General features: G+C 39.5%; 1 protein-coding gene across 1 annotated transcript in view; it reads right to left on the bottom strand.

Annotated features, from left to right (window-relative positions):
• The window catches only part of JAKMIP2 (janus kinase and microtubule interacting protein 2), a 161,733-nt gene that overhangs the window by 58,390 nt on the left and 90,087 nt on the right, over nt 1–13,256 (bottom strand). The window lies entirely within an intron of this gene.

Here is a 13,256-nt window from a genome sequence, read left to right as displayed (position 1 = left end):
ATAATTGGGGTATAAACTCATCAAGACCTGGTCTATTTGTTTTGTAAATTCTCTTTCTATTATATTTTTTAATACATATATAGCACAAAAAAAAAAAACAACAGAAAACAAACCTTGGCATGAACAAATAGAAAGGTGGCTATTTTATTTCCCCTGATGATTGTTCAACAGACAAAACGAGCCATTCTAACTAATGAATTGTATTTGAGAATATATTTATAATAAAGTAATATTTAAGTAAAATGTTCTTAATTCATGGAGAACCCCTTTAAGTTTTATTTTTCTTTAGTGGGATGGGTGTAAAATGACAGTAATTCTTCCATTACTTTTTTAATAAAAAAAAAAACATGCAGTTTTATTTAATGTTATCTTTACTCCATGGTTAACTACTATTACCCCTATAACAAAGTTATACAATTATTATAATTTTTTGAAAATAAAAACATGTTTTATTGAAATAAATTTTTATATCGCCACATTTTGATACTTTAATTTTTCATTTGACATAGCCATATTTTTGTGGGATGGGTCATAGGGTTTTTTTGTTTTATTTTGGGACATATATGTATATATATATATATATATATATATATATATATATATAGTTTTAACTTTTGCTTTTATTTTTTCAGAGGGAACATGAAATAAACTGCACTTCCAACGCTGTTTTGTGCCTTATTTTTTACACCATGCAAAATACAGTTTTGTATGGATTGTTAAAATTGTGGTGGTGTCTATTTTAATAATATATATTTTATGTTTACTCTGTTTTTATTACGGTTTTCAGGTATAACAGTACAACCAATAATGGACAACTATTACATGAACAGTTCAAATACAGGACCACGCAGGATCCAAATTGCAAAGTTACAGATGAAGACATATGTACTTTGATCATATACACTGATACTATCTCTATCAGTACAGCCTACTGTAAGCAATAAAATATGTGAGAATGATTACAATCTGTCTTCTGTACTCTATTTCTTCTCACTGTTATTTCTGAAGAAACGCAAATTTTACACTCTTAAATAACATAGGCAAGTAAAGAGAAAGGAGGGGGGGGATTAAGCAGGAACCAGGCCATAAAGTTATGTTCAGTGAGAACCAGAATATAGGTCAAATCTATGAATTTAAAAAGATCATAGCATGTTCCCAAAATCTAGAGAGTCGAGGAAGTAAATATCTCAGACCTTTCTTGCTGATCTGCTATCAACTCTTCCATTCGCAATATATACCGTATATTAGCTCCTTTGTCCATTCATGTACTGTAGGTGGGGAACTGAACTTCCAATTCCTTTCTTGACTTGGGCAAGGGAGCCAGGAATAAGAGACAGCAGGGTTAGTTGGGAAGTGTTAGGAATCATCTTGCCAGAGTACTTAGCGTATATCTGCAAGATTTACTCCCAGAACGAGTGAATTGTTGGGCAACTCCACCATATATGTAGTAGGGAAACCCTATCTCTCTCGCATCTCCAGCCCCTCTCTGAAACGGATGGAAACATATGATGTAGTGTGGTAGGACAGTAATACCATCTAGAGAGAATTTAGAAATTCTTCTCTTTAACATGCGCCGCCAGTGATATTCCATGGGAGAACGTACACATCTTCCTCACCTCCTCCTCAGTGAATCGGACCTATAAGTCACATTCCTATTTATCAAAAAATTGTGACTTATCCCCACTATGGAGGTCCATAAGGACTCCATATAATGTGGACAAGATACCTCTATTTTCCCCTGATTGTAGACATACTTTGTAAAAATCCATCAGCGGGCCCAACACCTACTTGGAGAATGTAGTTAGAAAAAAGGAATTTATCTGGGCGTATCCCAACCATGATGTCATGTTAAAGGCAGCGTTCTGGCGTAAAGCTTCAAATGAAGACAGCTTCCCTGAAGTCAGGACTTAGTAAACGGTTGTGTACAGTTTTAATGAGGACGGATGAGGGAACCAAACCTAAAGTAAATGCTGGATTCCCGTGCAGAGGGGGCATGGGCCGAGGTCTAAAAGTAATCTGCGATTTGGCAATCCAGTCCTCCCAAACAGCAAGGGCATGTCTTACAAGGTAGGGCCAATCTTCGCTAGGAGGTCTATCTGCCATATTGATCCAGGGTACAGTTTGGATGGAAAGAGGTGACAAAGACTGCTCCAAGGTGACCCAAAGTTTCTTTGAGCCTTTGTGCATCCAATCTATAAGTCTGGTGAGTACCACCGCATCATAATAGATGTGAATATCTGGAGACCAAATCCACCCAGGGATTTATGCTTAATTAGGACCTTTTTATTCAATCTAGGTTTACTAGCATGCCAAATAAACCTATTGAAAGCTTTTTGTAGTTCTAAGATATACTTTTTGGGAGCCTGAATAGGTATTGTTTGGAAGAAGTATAGAAACCTCGGCAGAATATCCATTTTGACAGTGTTCATGCGACCAACCAAGAGAGATGTTTGAGTTTATACAGCTGTAGATCTTCAAGAGTTCTCCTCTGCAGTGGCAAGTAGTTCAGGGGGAATAATAGGTGTAATTGTGTGGGAATTTGAATGCCTAGGTATGTCAAGCTTTGGTCTTTCCATTTGAAATAGAAATGATTTAGGATAGATGATACCTCCTCTTGGGAGAGGAAGATATTTAATAGTTCGGTTTTAGTAATGGTCACCTTAAAGTTGCTAAGGTGGCTAAATCTACCAAATTCCTGGAGCAAAGATGGTATAGAGATATGAGGGGAAGTCATGTACAGAAGTACACTACAGACCAAAAGTTTGGACACACCTTCTCATTCAAAGAGTTTTCATTATTTTCATGACTATGGAAATTGTAGATTCACACTGAAGGCATCAAAACTATGAATTAACACATGTGGAATTATATACATAACAAAAAAGTGTGAAACAACTGAAAATATGTCATATTCTAGGTTCTTCAAAGTAGCCACCTTTTGCTTTGATTAGTGCTTTGCAAACTCTTGGCATTCTCTTGATGAGCTTCAAGAGGTAGTCACCTGAAATGGTCTTCCAACAGTCTTGAAGGAGTTCCCAGAGATGCTTAGCACTTGTTGCCCCTTTTGCCTTCACTCTGCGGTCCAGCTCACCCCAAACCATCTCGATTGGGTTCAGATCCGGTGACTGAGGAGGCCAGGCCATCTGGCACAGCACCCCATCACTCTCCTTCATGGTCAAATAGCCCTTACACAGCCTGGAGGTGTGTTTGGGGTCATTGTCCTGTTGAAAAATAAATGATGGTCCAACTAAACGCGAAAGGGATGGAATAGCATGCCGCTGCAAGATGCTGTGGTAGCCATGCTGGTTCAGTATGCCTTCAATTTTGAATAAATCCCCAACAGTGTCACCAGCAAAGCACCCCCACACCATCACACCTCCTCCTCCATGCTTCACGGTGGGAACCAGGCATGTAGAGTCCAACCTTTTCTGCGTCGCACAAAGACACGATGGTTGGAAGCAAAGATCTAAAATTTGGACTCATCAGACCAAAGCACAGATTTCCACTGGTCTAATGTCCATTCCTTGTGTTCTTTAGCCCAAACAAGTCTCTTCTGCTTGTTGCCTGTCCTTAGCAGTGGTTTCCTAGCAGATATTCTACAATGAAGGTCTGATTCACAAAGTCTCCTCTTAACAGTTGTTCTAGAGATGTGTCTGCTGCTAGAACTCTGTGTGGCATTGACCTGGTCTCTAATCTGAGCTGCTGTTAACCTGCTATTTCTGAGGCTGGTGACTCGGATGAAATTATCCTCCGCAGTAGAGGTGACTCTTGGTCTTCCTTTCCTGGGGCGGTCCGCATGTGAGTCAGTTTCTTTGTAGCGCTTGATGGTTTTTGTGACTGCACTTGGGGATACTTTCAAAGTTTTCCCAATTTTTCGGACTGACTGACCTTCATTTCTTAAAGTAATGATGGCCACTCGTTTTTCTTTACTTAGCTGCTTTTTTCTTGCCATAATACAAATTCTAACAGTCTATTCAGTAGGACTATCAGCTGTGTATCCACCTGACTTCACAACGCAACTGATGGTCCCAACCCCATTTATAAGGCAAGAAATCCCACTTTTTAAACCTGACAGGGCACACCTGTGAAGTGAAAACCATTTCAGGCGACTACCTCTTGAAGCTCATCAAGAGAATGCCAAGAGTGTGCAAAGCAGTAATCAAAGCAAAAGGTGGCTACTTTGAAGAACCTAGAATATGACATATTTTCAGTTGTTTCACACTTTTTTGCTATGTATATAATTTCACATGTGTTAATTCATAGTTTTGATACCTTCAGTGGGAATCTACAATTTTCATAGTCATGAAAATAAAGAAAACTCTTTGAATGAGAAGGTGTGTCCAAACTTTTGGTCTGTACTGTAGGTCGTCAGCATAGAGCGCAAGCTTATGCTAAATGTTCGGGGTCTCTATGCCTTTAATATTTGGGTTATTCCTTATTGCCTCTGCCAGATGTTCCATTGTTAAGACATATAGAAGAGGGGACAGGGGGGAAGCCCTGGCGCGTACCATTATGTATTTCAACGGAAGGGGCCAAAATACCATTTGTTCGTACTAGTGCTGTGGACTATACAGTGCTGCCACCACCTGTACATATCTCTATCCCAAACCTATTTGTTTTAAGGATGCCAACATGAACTGCCAGTGTACCCTATTGAATGCTTTTTCAGCATCAAGTGACATCAGGCACATGGGAGTCTTTTGCTTCTAAACCTGCAAAATTATTGTAATGGTGCAAATGGAATTGTCCCTTGCTTCCCTACCGGAGACAAATCCTACTTGATCTCTCTATTTATAATTTCAGGCAGGATTTTACTTAATATGTTTAGCAACATTTTTGAATTGATCTTAATATCACAATTTATCAAAGATATTGGCCTATAATTACTACATATAGTACCATCTTTGTTTGACTTGGGTATGACTACTATGTGAGCTTCCAGGGACTGCTTGGGAAAAGGACATGTTGGGGAAATGCTATAATAATATATATTTTAATTTAAAAAAAATATTTACTACAGTTTATTCAATTGAATCAGAATTTTTAAGGTACTAGAAAATGGAATTGATCACTTCTATAATGGTTTGAAATGTATTTAGGGTCTCCTGTATCAAAACTGTCCTTTTTCAGTAACTAAACTGAGTTCAGCTGCTAGTGCAACTGCTTTGGAAAAATGAAAGCTGAGCTTTGATCGGTTGTTATGGACAACAAGGACAAGTTTTTTTTTTTTTTATCCAGCTGGTTTTGATTAATGTAACTCCTGGCAACCCAAAGCATCATTGCCTGTCAGTTTAAAACTGACAGCCAGTCTATTAGGTCATGCATCTGGCATGACCTAATATAGGTGTTCACCATGGTAGACTTTGAGGCCTTTGTTTGCCTTCTGACTTCCATTAAAACCCAAAAGCACCCCTTCTTCTTGCTGGCTATCCCTCTGTCAAATTCTATAGATGCTGCAGTTGCTATTGACTGAGTCATTTAACCACTTCAACCCCACTAGCTAAAACCCCCTTCATGACCAGGCCACTTTTTACACTTCTGCACTACACTACTTTCACCGTTTATCGCTCGGTCATGCAACTTATTACCCAAATTAATTTTACCTCCTTTTCTTCTCACTAATAGAGCTTTCATTTGGTGGTATTTCATTGCTGCTGACATTTTTACTTTTTTTGTTATTAATCGAAATTTAACGATTTTTTTTGCAAAAAAATGAAATTTTTCACTTTCAGCTGTAAAATTTAGCAAAAAAAACGACATCCATATATAAATTTTTCGCTAAATTTATTGTTCTACATGTCTTTGATAAAAAAAAAAATGTTTGGGCAAACAAAATATGGTTTGGGTAAAAGTAACTTATAGCATTTGCAAACTATGGTACATAAATGTGAATTTCCGCATTTTGAAGCAGCTCTGACTTTCTGAGCACCTGTCATGTTTCCTGAGGTTCTACAATGCTCAGACAGTAGAAAACCCCCACAAGTGACCCCATTTCGGAAATTAGACACCCTAAGGTATTCGCTGATGGGCATAGTGAGTTCATAGAACTTTTTATTTTTTGTCACAAGTTAGCGGAAAATGATGATTTTTATTTTAATTTTTTTTCTTACAAAGTCTCATATTCCACTAACTTGCGACAAAAAAAAAAAATTCTAGGAACTCGCCATGCCCTTCACGGAATACCTTGGGGTGTCTTCTTTCCAAAATAGGGTCACTTGTGGCGTAGTTATACTGCCCTGGCAATTTAGGGGCCCAAATGTGTGAGAAGTACTTTGCAATCAAAATGTGTAAAAAATGGCCTGCGAAATCCGAAAGGTGCACTTTGGAATATGTGCCCCTTTGCCCACCTTGGCTGCAAAAAAGTGTCACACATCTGGTATCGCCGTACTCAGGAGAAGTTGGGGAATGTGTTTTGGGGTGTCATTTTACATATACCCATGCTGGGTGAAAGAAATATCTTGGCAAAAGACAACTTTTCCAATTTTTTTATACAAAGTTGGCATTTGACCAAGATATTTTTCTCACCCAGCATGGGTATATGTAAAATGACACCCCAAAACACATTCCCCAACTTCTCCTGAGTACGGCGATACCAGATGTGTGACACTTTTTTGCAGCCAAGGTGGGCAAAGGGGCACATATTCCAAAGTGCACCTTTCGGATTTCGCAGGCCATTTTTTACACATTTTGATTGCAAAGTACTTCTCACACATTTGGGCCCCTAAATTTCCAGGGCAGTATAACTACGCCACAAGTGACCCCATTTTGGAAAGAAGACACCCCAAGGTATTCCGTGAGGGGCATGGCGAGTTCCTAGAATTTTTTCTTTTTTGTCACAAGTTAGCGGAAAATGATGATTTTTCTTTTTTTTTCTTTTTTCCTCACAAAGTCTCATATTCCACTAACTTGCGACCAAAAATAAAAAATTCTAGGAACTCGCCATGCCCCTCACGGAATACCTTGGGGTGTCTTCTTTCAAAAATGGGGTCACTTGTGGGGTAGTTATACTGCCCTGGCAATTTAGGGGCCCAAATGTGTGAGAAGTACCTTGAAATCAAAATGTATAAAAAATGGCCTGCGAAATCCAAAAGGTGCACTTTGGAATGTGTGCCCCTTTGCCCACCTTGGCTGCAATGGATCCGTAAGAATCATACGGATGTCTGAATGGAGCCTTACAGGGGGGTGATCAATGACAGGGGGGTGATCACCCATATAGACTCCCTGATCAACCCCTGTCATTGATCACCCCCCTGTAAGGCTCCATTCAGACGTCCGCATGTGTTTTGCGGATCCGATCCATGTATCCATGGATCCGTAAAAATCATACGGACGTCTGAATGGAGCCTTACAGGGGGGTGATCAATGACAGGGGGGTGATCAATGACAGGGGATGATCAGGGAATCTATATGGGTGATCACCCCCTTATCATTGATCACCCCCCTGTAAGGCTCCATTCAGACGTCCGTATGATTTTTACGGATCCATGGATACATGGATCGGATCCGCAAAACACATGCGGACGTCTGAATGGAGCCTTACAGGGGGGTGATCAATGACAGGGGGGTGATCAATGACAGGGGATGATCAGGGAATCTATATGGGTGATCACCCGCCTGTCATTGATCACCCCCCTGTAAGGCTCCATTCAGACGTCCGTATGTGTTTTGCGGATCCGATCCATGTATCCGTGGATCCGTAAAAATCATACGGACGTCTGAACGGAGCCTGACAGGGGGGTGATCAATGACAGGGGGGTGATCAATGACAGGGGGGTGATCAGGGAGTTTATATGGGGTGATCATGGGTGATCAGGGGTTCATAAGGGGTTAATAAGTGACTGGGGGGTGTAGTGTAGTGTTGTGTTTGGTGCGACTTTACTGAGCTACCTGTGTCCTCTGGTGGTCGATCCAAACAAAAGGGACCACCAGAGGACCAGGTAGCAGGTATATTAGATGCTGTTATCAAAACAGTGTCTAATATACCTGTTAGGGGTTAAAAAAAATCACATCTCCAGCCTGCCAGCGAGCGATCGCCGCTGGCAGGCTGGAGATCCACTCGCTTACCTTCTGTTCCTGTGAGCGCGCGCGCCTGTGTGCGCGCGTTCACAGGAAATCTCGGCTATCGCGAGATGACGCGCCGATGCGTCCAGGAGGAGTAAATCAACCACCTCCCGGACGCATCGGTGCGTTAGGCGGTCGGGAGGTGGTTAAAGGGGTAAATGCCCCCGATTGGGATTCATCCATGTAATGTGCACCGAAGGAATGTTGTTACATTTGTTCACAATGAGCAACTGATTTCGAAATGAACAAGGATAATTTTATTGTATGCAGTCTCTCATGTCCACGGTATATTTAGGGAGTTCATGGGGAACAAGAAAGAAATACTAAAATAAAGTGTGTGCATTTAAACCTAGGTAAAATAAAGAGAACCATGCTGATAACTAGGTTTGCACATCATCAACTATTTAATAGTGTGCTTTAAAGGGAACCTGTCACCTCCAAAAACCATCTGAAGCCGCCAGCAGTCACAGCGAAGGGGTTGTATCTAAAGAGTTAATTTGCTTACACAAAAAATGCATTTGCCCAACTCTTTTTGCATAAGCAAGTCACCTAATAATACTTTGAACAGTTAGGTTACCCTTACACTAGAAACTTACCTCCTGGTTTTCTTAACGCACAGCAAATGCCTGGAGATGCCTGCTCAAACACCAGCTGATAGTCATCACTGAGACCAGTGGTTGGTTGAGTAAGAATGTCCAGGCATTTTGTGTGTGTCTAGAGTAGACCAGAAAATGGACACCAGTGGGGGACCTGGTAAGCTTATGAACAGAAGCTGTAGGGAATCGTTGAGGGTGAGTATCCCTTTTATTTTTTTATACCACTTTGAGCTCTTTCTAAAGAATTGTAGTCCTGCAACTGGAAACTGCAGAAAGAATAAATGAGAACTGAATAGCATGCCTATGGTTATTTAGGAAGATTGCTAAGTGAACTTTGAGTGTGTCTCAGAGAAGATTACTACCATCATTGCTACTGTCTAAAAACAACTATTCGGAGAAGCTTACTCTCTAACATACTCCAGAACTGTGCCTATTGCTACTGTATGAACTACTAATCCCATTATCAATTCAGTAGAGAGATAATTTATTAATTGCAAGCAAAAGGGCCTGATTTTTGACGACTCCACCATCCATCCATTGGCCTATATCTATGTTCTATTTAACATCAAGGACACCCTACATAACATCAGGCAGAAGCCCCTGAAAGCCCAGGGTATGCCCAAAGGGAAGAAAGGGTGTGCCAACCACTCATTCCAAGGCCCCAGGGTGTGTTGGAGTGAGGACAGGCACTGTTAAAGACTCCTATTAGTGACACAACAACCACTCCCCTTCTTCTGGCGCTCCCCCTGGGGGTCACTGCACATCTTAAATGTATATAAATTTCAATTTTCAAACGCCATATTTGGATGATGCTTGACTACTGAAGAAAATGTATGGGTTTTTTCAACACAGATTAAATTGTACAAATCTATAAAAACATCTGAAAATATGGGACAGATTTATGAAACTGTCTAAAAACCGGCCATTATTTTTCATAGCGACCAATCACAGCACTGTTTTCATTTATAATAATGGTCTTGAAAAATAAAAGTTGTGCTGTGATTGGATGCTGTGGGCAACGATGACAGTTTTTTTTTCTGTCACTTTTATATATCTGCTGTAAAGAACACATTGGGAAGAATTAAAATAAGTTCTGCACCTCTGATTTCTGTCTTCAAAAAGTTGCAAAAAAGGGCTTTGAGACTTTTTGGGCGTATTTGCAAAAAATAAAATGTTGCATTTTACAATGTTCACTCCAGTTTTGAAAAGTAGGCAGGGGAGTGGACTCTGCTAGCCTGTCAAGCTGACTTAGAGAAAAGGAGAAAAAAAAGGAGGGGGGGTTAATCTCTATTCTTCCCAAAGGAAGTTTTGAGAGTTTCCAGCAGGGCGCCAGAGGAAGGATTTAAAAATGTATTTGTATTTGCCAAGGCAAGGAGGTATTATATATTTTGGTATTTTTGGTGTTGGAGGGATATTAGGCTGCCAGGGGTAAACAAACCATCTGGGGGAGTCCCCTAATGGAGGAGATATAAGCACAGAAAATGGAGCAAACAAACGTTTTTCACCCCTTTACAAGGCGCCACCATCCCTTAGATAAGCGATATACAAAAAAGAAACATATATATATAAAAGTGATTTGCTTTTTTAGATAGATTATTAAAATTCAAATTTTATACGTTTAAAATTCAAATTACTAGCATATATATTCTCACAGGTTCAAATAGTGGCTATGATGTCATATTATAAAAAATATATTAGATATATTATATATATTAAAAACAATTTTCACTCACTTCACCCAGGAGGTACCGGATGGGATAAACTCAAAACACCCACCGGATCACCTCCTGCGCCTGGGTCGCCTATAAGATCCCACGGAATGACAGCAGTCCAGTCGAGCTTCTTGTCAATCGACTTTTATTCAAACCACAGGGTGGGGTGAAGGTATCTTGCTCTACGCGTTTCGGGGTATAAAGGACCCCTTCATCAGGAGCATATGACATCATACATCTTTTGGGGGGTATAAATACACAAACTGTTTGTGGAAAAAGCGCCAAAAAACGCTGGAAAAAGTCACTTCCGGTTTGCGTTCCAGCATGGAACGCACCGGAAGCGGCGTCTCCTCTTACATGCACATATTGTTCTATAGAGATCATAACATATAGGTAATAGAACACAGTTTCAGTAATAGAATGTAGTTTCCGTTATTTTAGCATAAGATTTAGATTTATTAGCATAATTTGTCCTGCAGTCTGGACAGGGTCCTGGGCGTCACTTCCGGTTTGCGTTCCACTAGGAACAAGCCGAAGGTGGCGTTTTTTTTACAGGTTATTGTGATTGGATACTGATTGTTATGGTTGGATGCTCTTATCTCAGCGGCTAGTGTTTACAGCATTCATTTTAGTGCTGGATTTATCTACTGGTATCGGAACGTCACTACCGGTATGCGTTCCAGCATGGAGCGCACCGGAAGTGACGATCTCCTCATCCAAAAGACGCGATTAGGGGGATATAGGGAAATTGTTTTTTTATCTCTGTTTTTATTTTGTTTAGATTGTTAGGACCCTATGGCCAGGCCTCTCATTGTTTTTTATTTATTATTTACTTAGAACATTCTCTCCATATATATTCTCCATATATATTCCGGTTCAAAAGCGACTTCCGGTTTGCGGTTCACTTTGGAACGCATCAGCAATTTACATTTTACTGTAGTAGGAGACATGGTTCTTTCTGTGTTGGGGTCTATATTCTTTTGTATATATGCAAATGTGTTCAAGGATGTGTGTAGGGGGTATGAACTGGGGGAAGTAATTGTGTAGCACGGAGGACTGTGTGTATATATGTGTACACACAAAACCACACACAAGTGTATACACACATATACACATACATACATATATACATGGATATCAGAAATACGTTACAAAAATAGGATTTCATCAAAATAAAACTTTCCTAAAAAATGTACTAAAACATGTGTTAAGTCATTAATAAAACTTCTTAATATTAAATAAATAGATATCTTAGATAGCAATAATCATTATAAATGACCGTATAAAAATGTATGAATAATTTAGTTTTTAAAAATCATGTGCTAATATATATATAGTGATAAGAGTATTCGAAAAAAGCATAATTGTTGGTGCACTAGTTTTGTTGATTTTTTATATATAAATAAATTGTAGCAGAAATTTAATAGTTCGAGTATTCAAGGGTCTCATTCAGTCCAAAAGGGGCAAGGGTATTGAGTTTGTATATCCAGTGCATCTCTTTGCGACAAAGTTGCTGATAAGTGTATGTCTGTTCTAGCGGTGACACCCTCAGGCTTGATGGGTCACTGTTGTGTGTCTCTGAATAGTGTCGCGAGACGCTGTGGGTAAGAATACTACGTCTAATATTTGAGCGATGCTCGTTCATCCGCTCTCTAACTGTCTGTGTGGTTCTTCCAATGTACTTTAGACCACACGGACAGTAGAGGAGATAAATTATATTTTTTGACCCACAGTTTAGTTCCTGTTTGATGGTCCAGAGGGACTCGTCTTTGTTTTTTTTAGGATTGGGGATACTGACTGTTTTGACCCCGTGGGTAATCATAGGGCAACAGAAACATTTTTTTGAGGTACATTTATGTATTCCCGTCTTATCTGCAGGGTCGATGGGGGTGGTCTCAGAATTCATGGTTATTTTTGGACATGAGGGTGCAATCAAATTTTTTAAAGTTTTGGCTCTTCTAAACGTGATTGAGGGTTGTTTTGGTAAGATTTTTTTAAGAATAGGGTCTTTGAGGAGGATGCCCCAATGTTTATTAAGAGTTTGTCTGATATTGGTGTGGTGAATGTTATACCGGGTAATGAGGTTATACTGATATCTATCGTCTTTAGTGGTTTTAACTGGGGCAGGTTGTAGCGCAGTGTCTTGACTGATAGAAGTGGCTCGTCTGGCAGAGCTGTTGATCAGTCCTTTTGGATACCCCTTATCCCTAAACCTTTCTTTCAGCGTTTTTATTTGTTTTTCCATTACTTTTGTGTCTGAGCAATTTCTTCTGACCCGTTTCATTTGTCCATACGGTATATTGTTTCTCCATTTTGAATAGTGACAGCTTGAATAATCTAGATAGCTGTTTGAGTCTACTTTTTTAAAATGAGTTCTGGTGGTGATTTTGTTTGCTATGATTTTAATATTGATATCAAGGAAGGTTGCCTCTTTCAGATGGTGTTCAGAGGTAAATTTTAAGCCCCAATTATTTTGGTTAATTTCTTCGATGAATTTTACTAGATCCTCTGTGCTGTTGTCCCATATGAATATGATATCGTCTATAAATCTTTTGAATATTACAATATTTTTGTTCGATATCAATCCTGTTTTTTGTTCAAAGTGTCCCACAAATAAATTGGCGTATGATGGGGCAAATTTTGTCCCCATGGCTGTTCCTTTTTTTTGAGAGTAGAATTGTTCATTAAAAGTAAAATAATTATGTTTCAGAATAAAAGAAATTGATTCCAAAATAAAATCTTTTTGTGTTGAGGACATCTCTTCATCGTTGTCTAAAAAGTATCGTATTGCTTTTAGGCCCAGAGTGTGTTGAATATTACTATAGAGTGAGGCTATATCAAGCGTAACCCAGATGTAATGGGGTTTCCATACAACCTCATCTAATAT

Source organism: Bufo gargarizans, chromosome 2, assembly GCF_014858855.1.
Source record: "Bufo gargarizans isolate SCDJY-AF-19 chromosome 2, ASM1485885v1, whole genome shotgun sequence".
Classification (NCBI taxonomy): Eukaryota; Metazoa; Chordata; class Amphibia; order Anura; family Bufonidae; genus Bufo; species Bufo gargarizans.
Note: the sequence above shows the minus strand (reverse complement) of the source record. Positions and strands in the feature narration are given on the sequence as shown.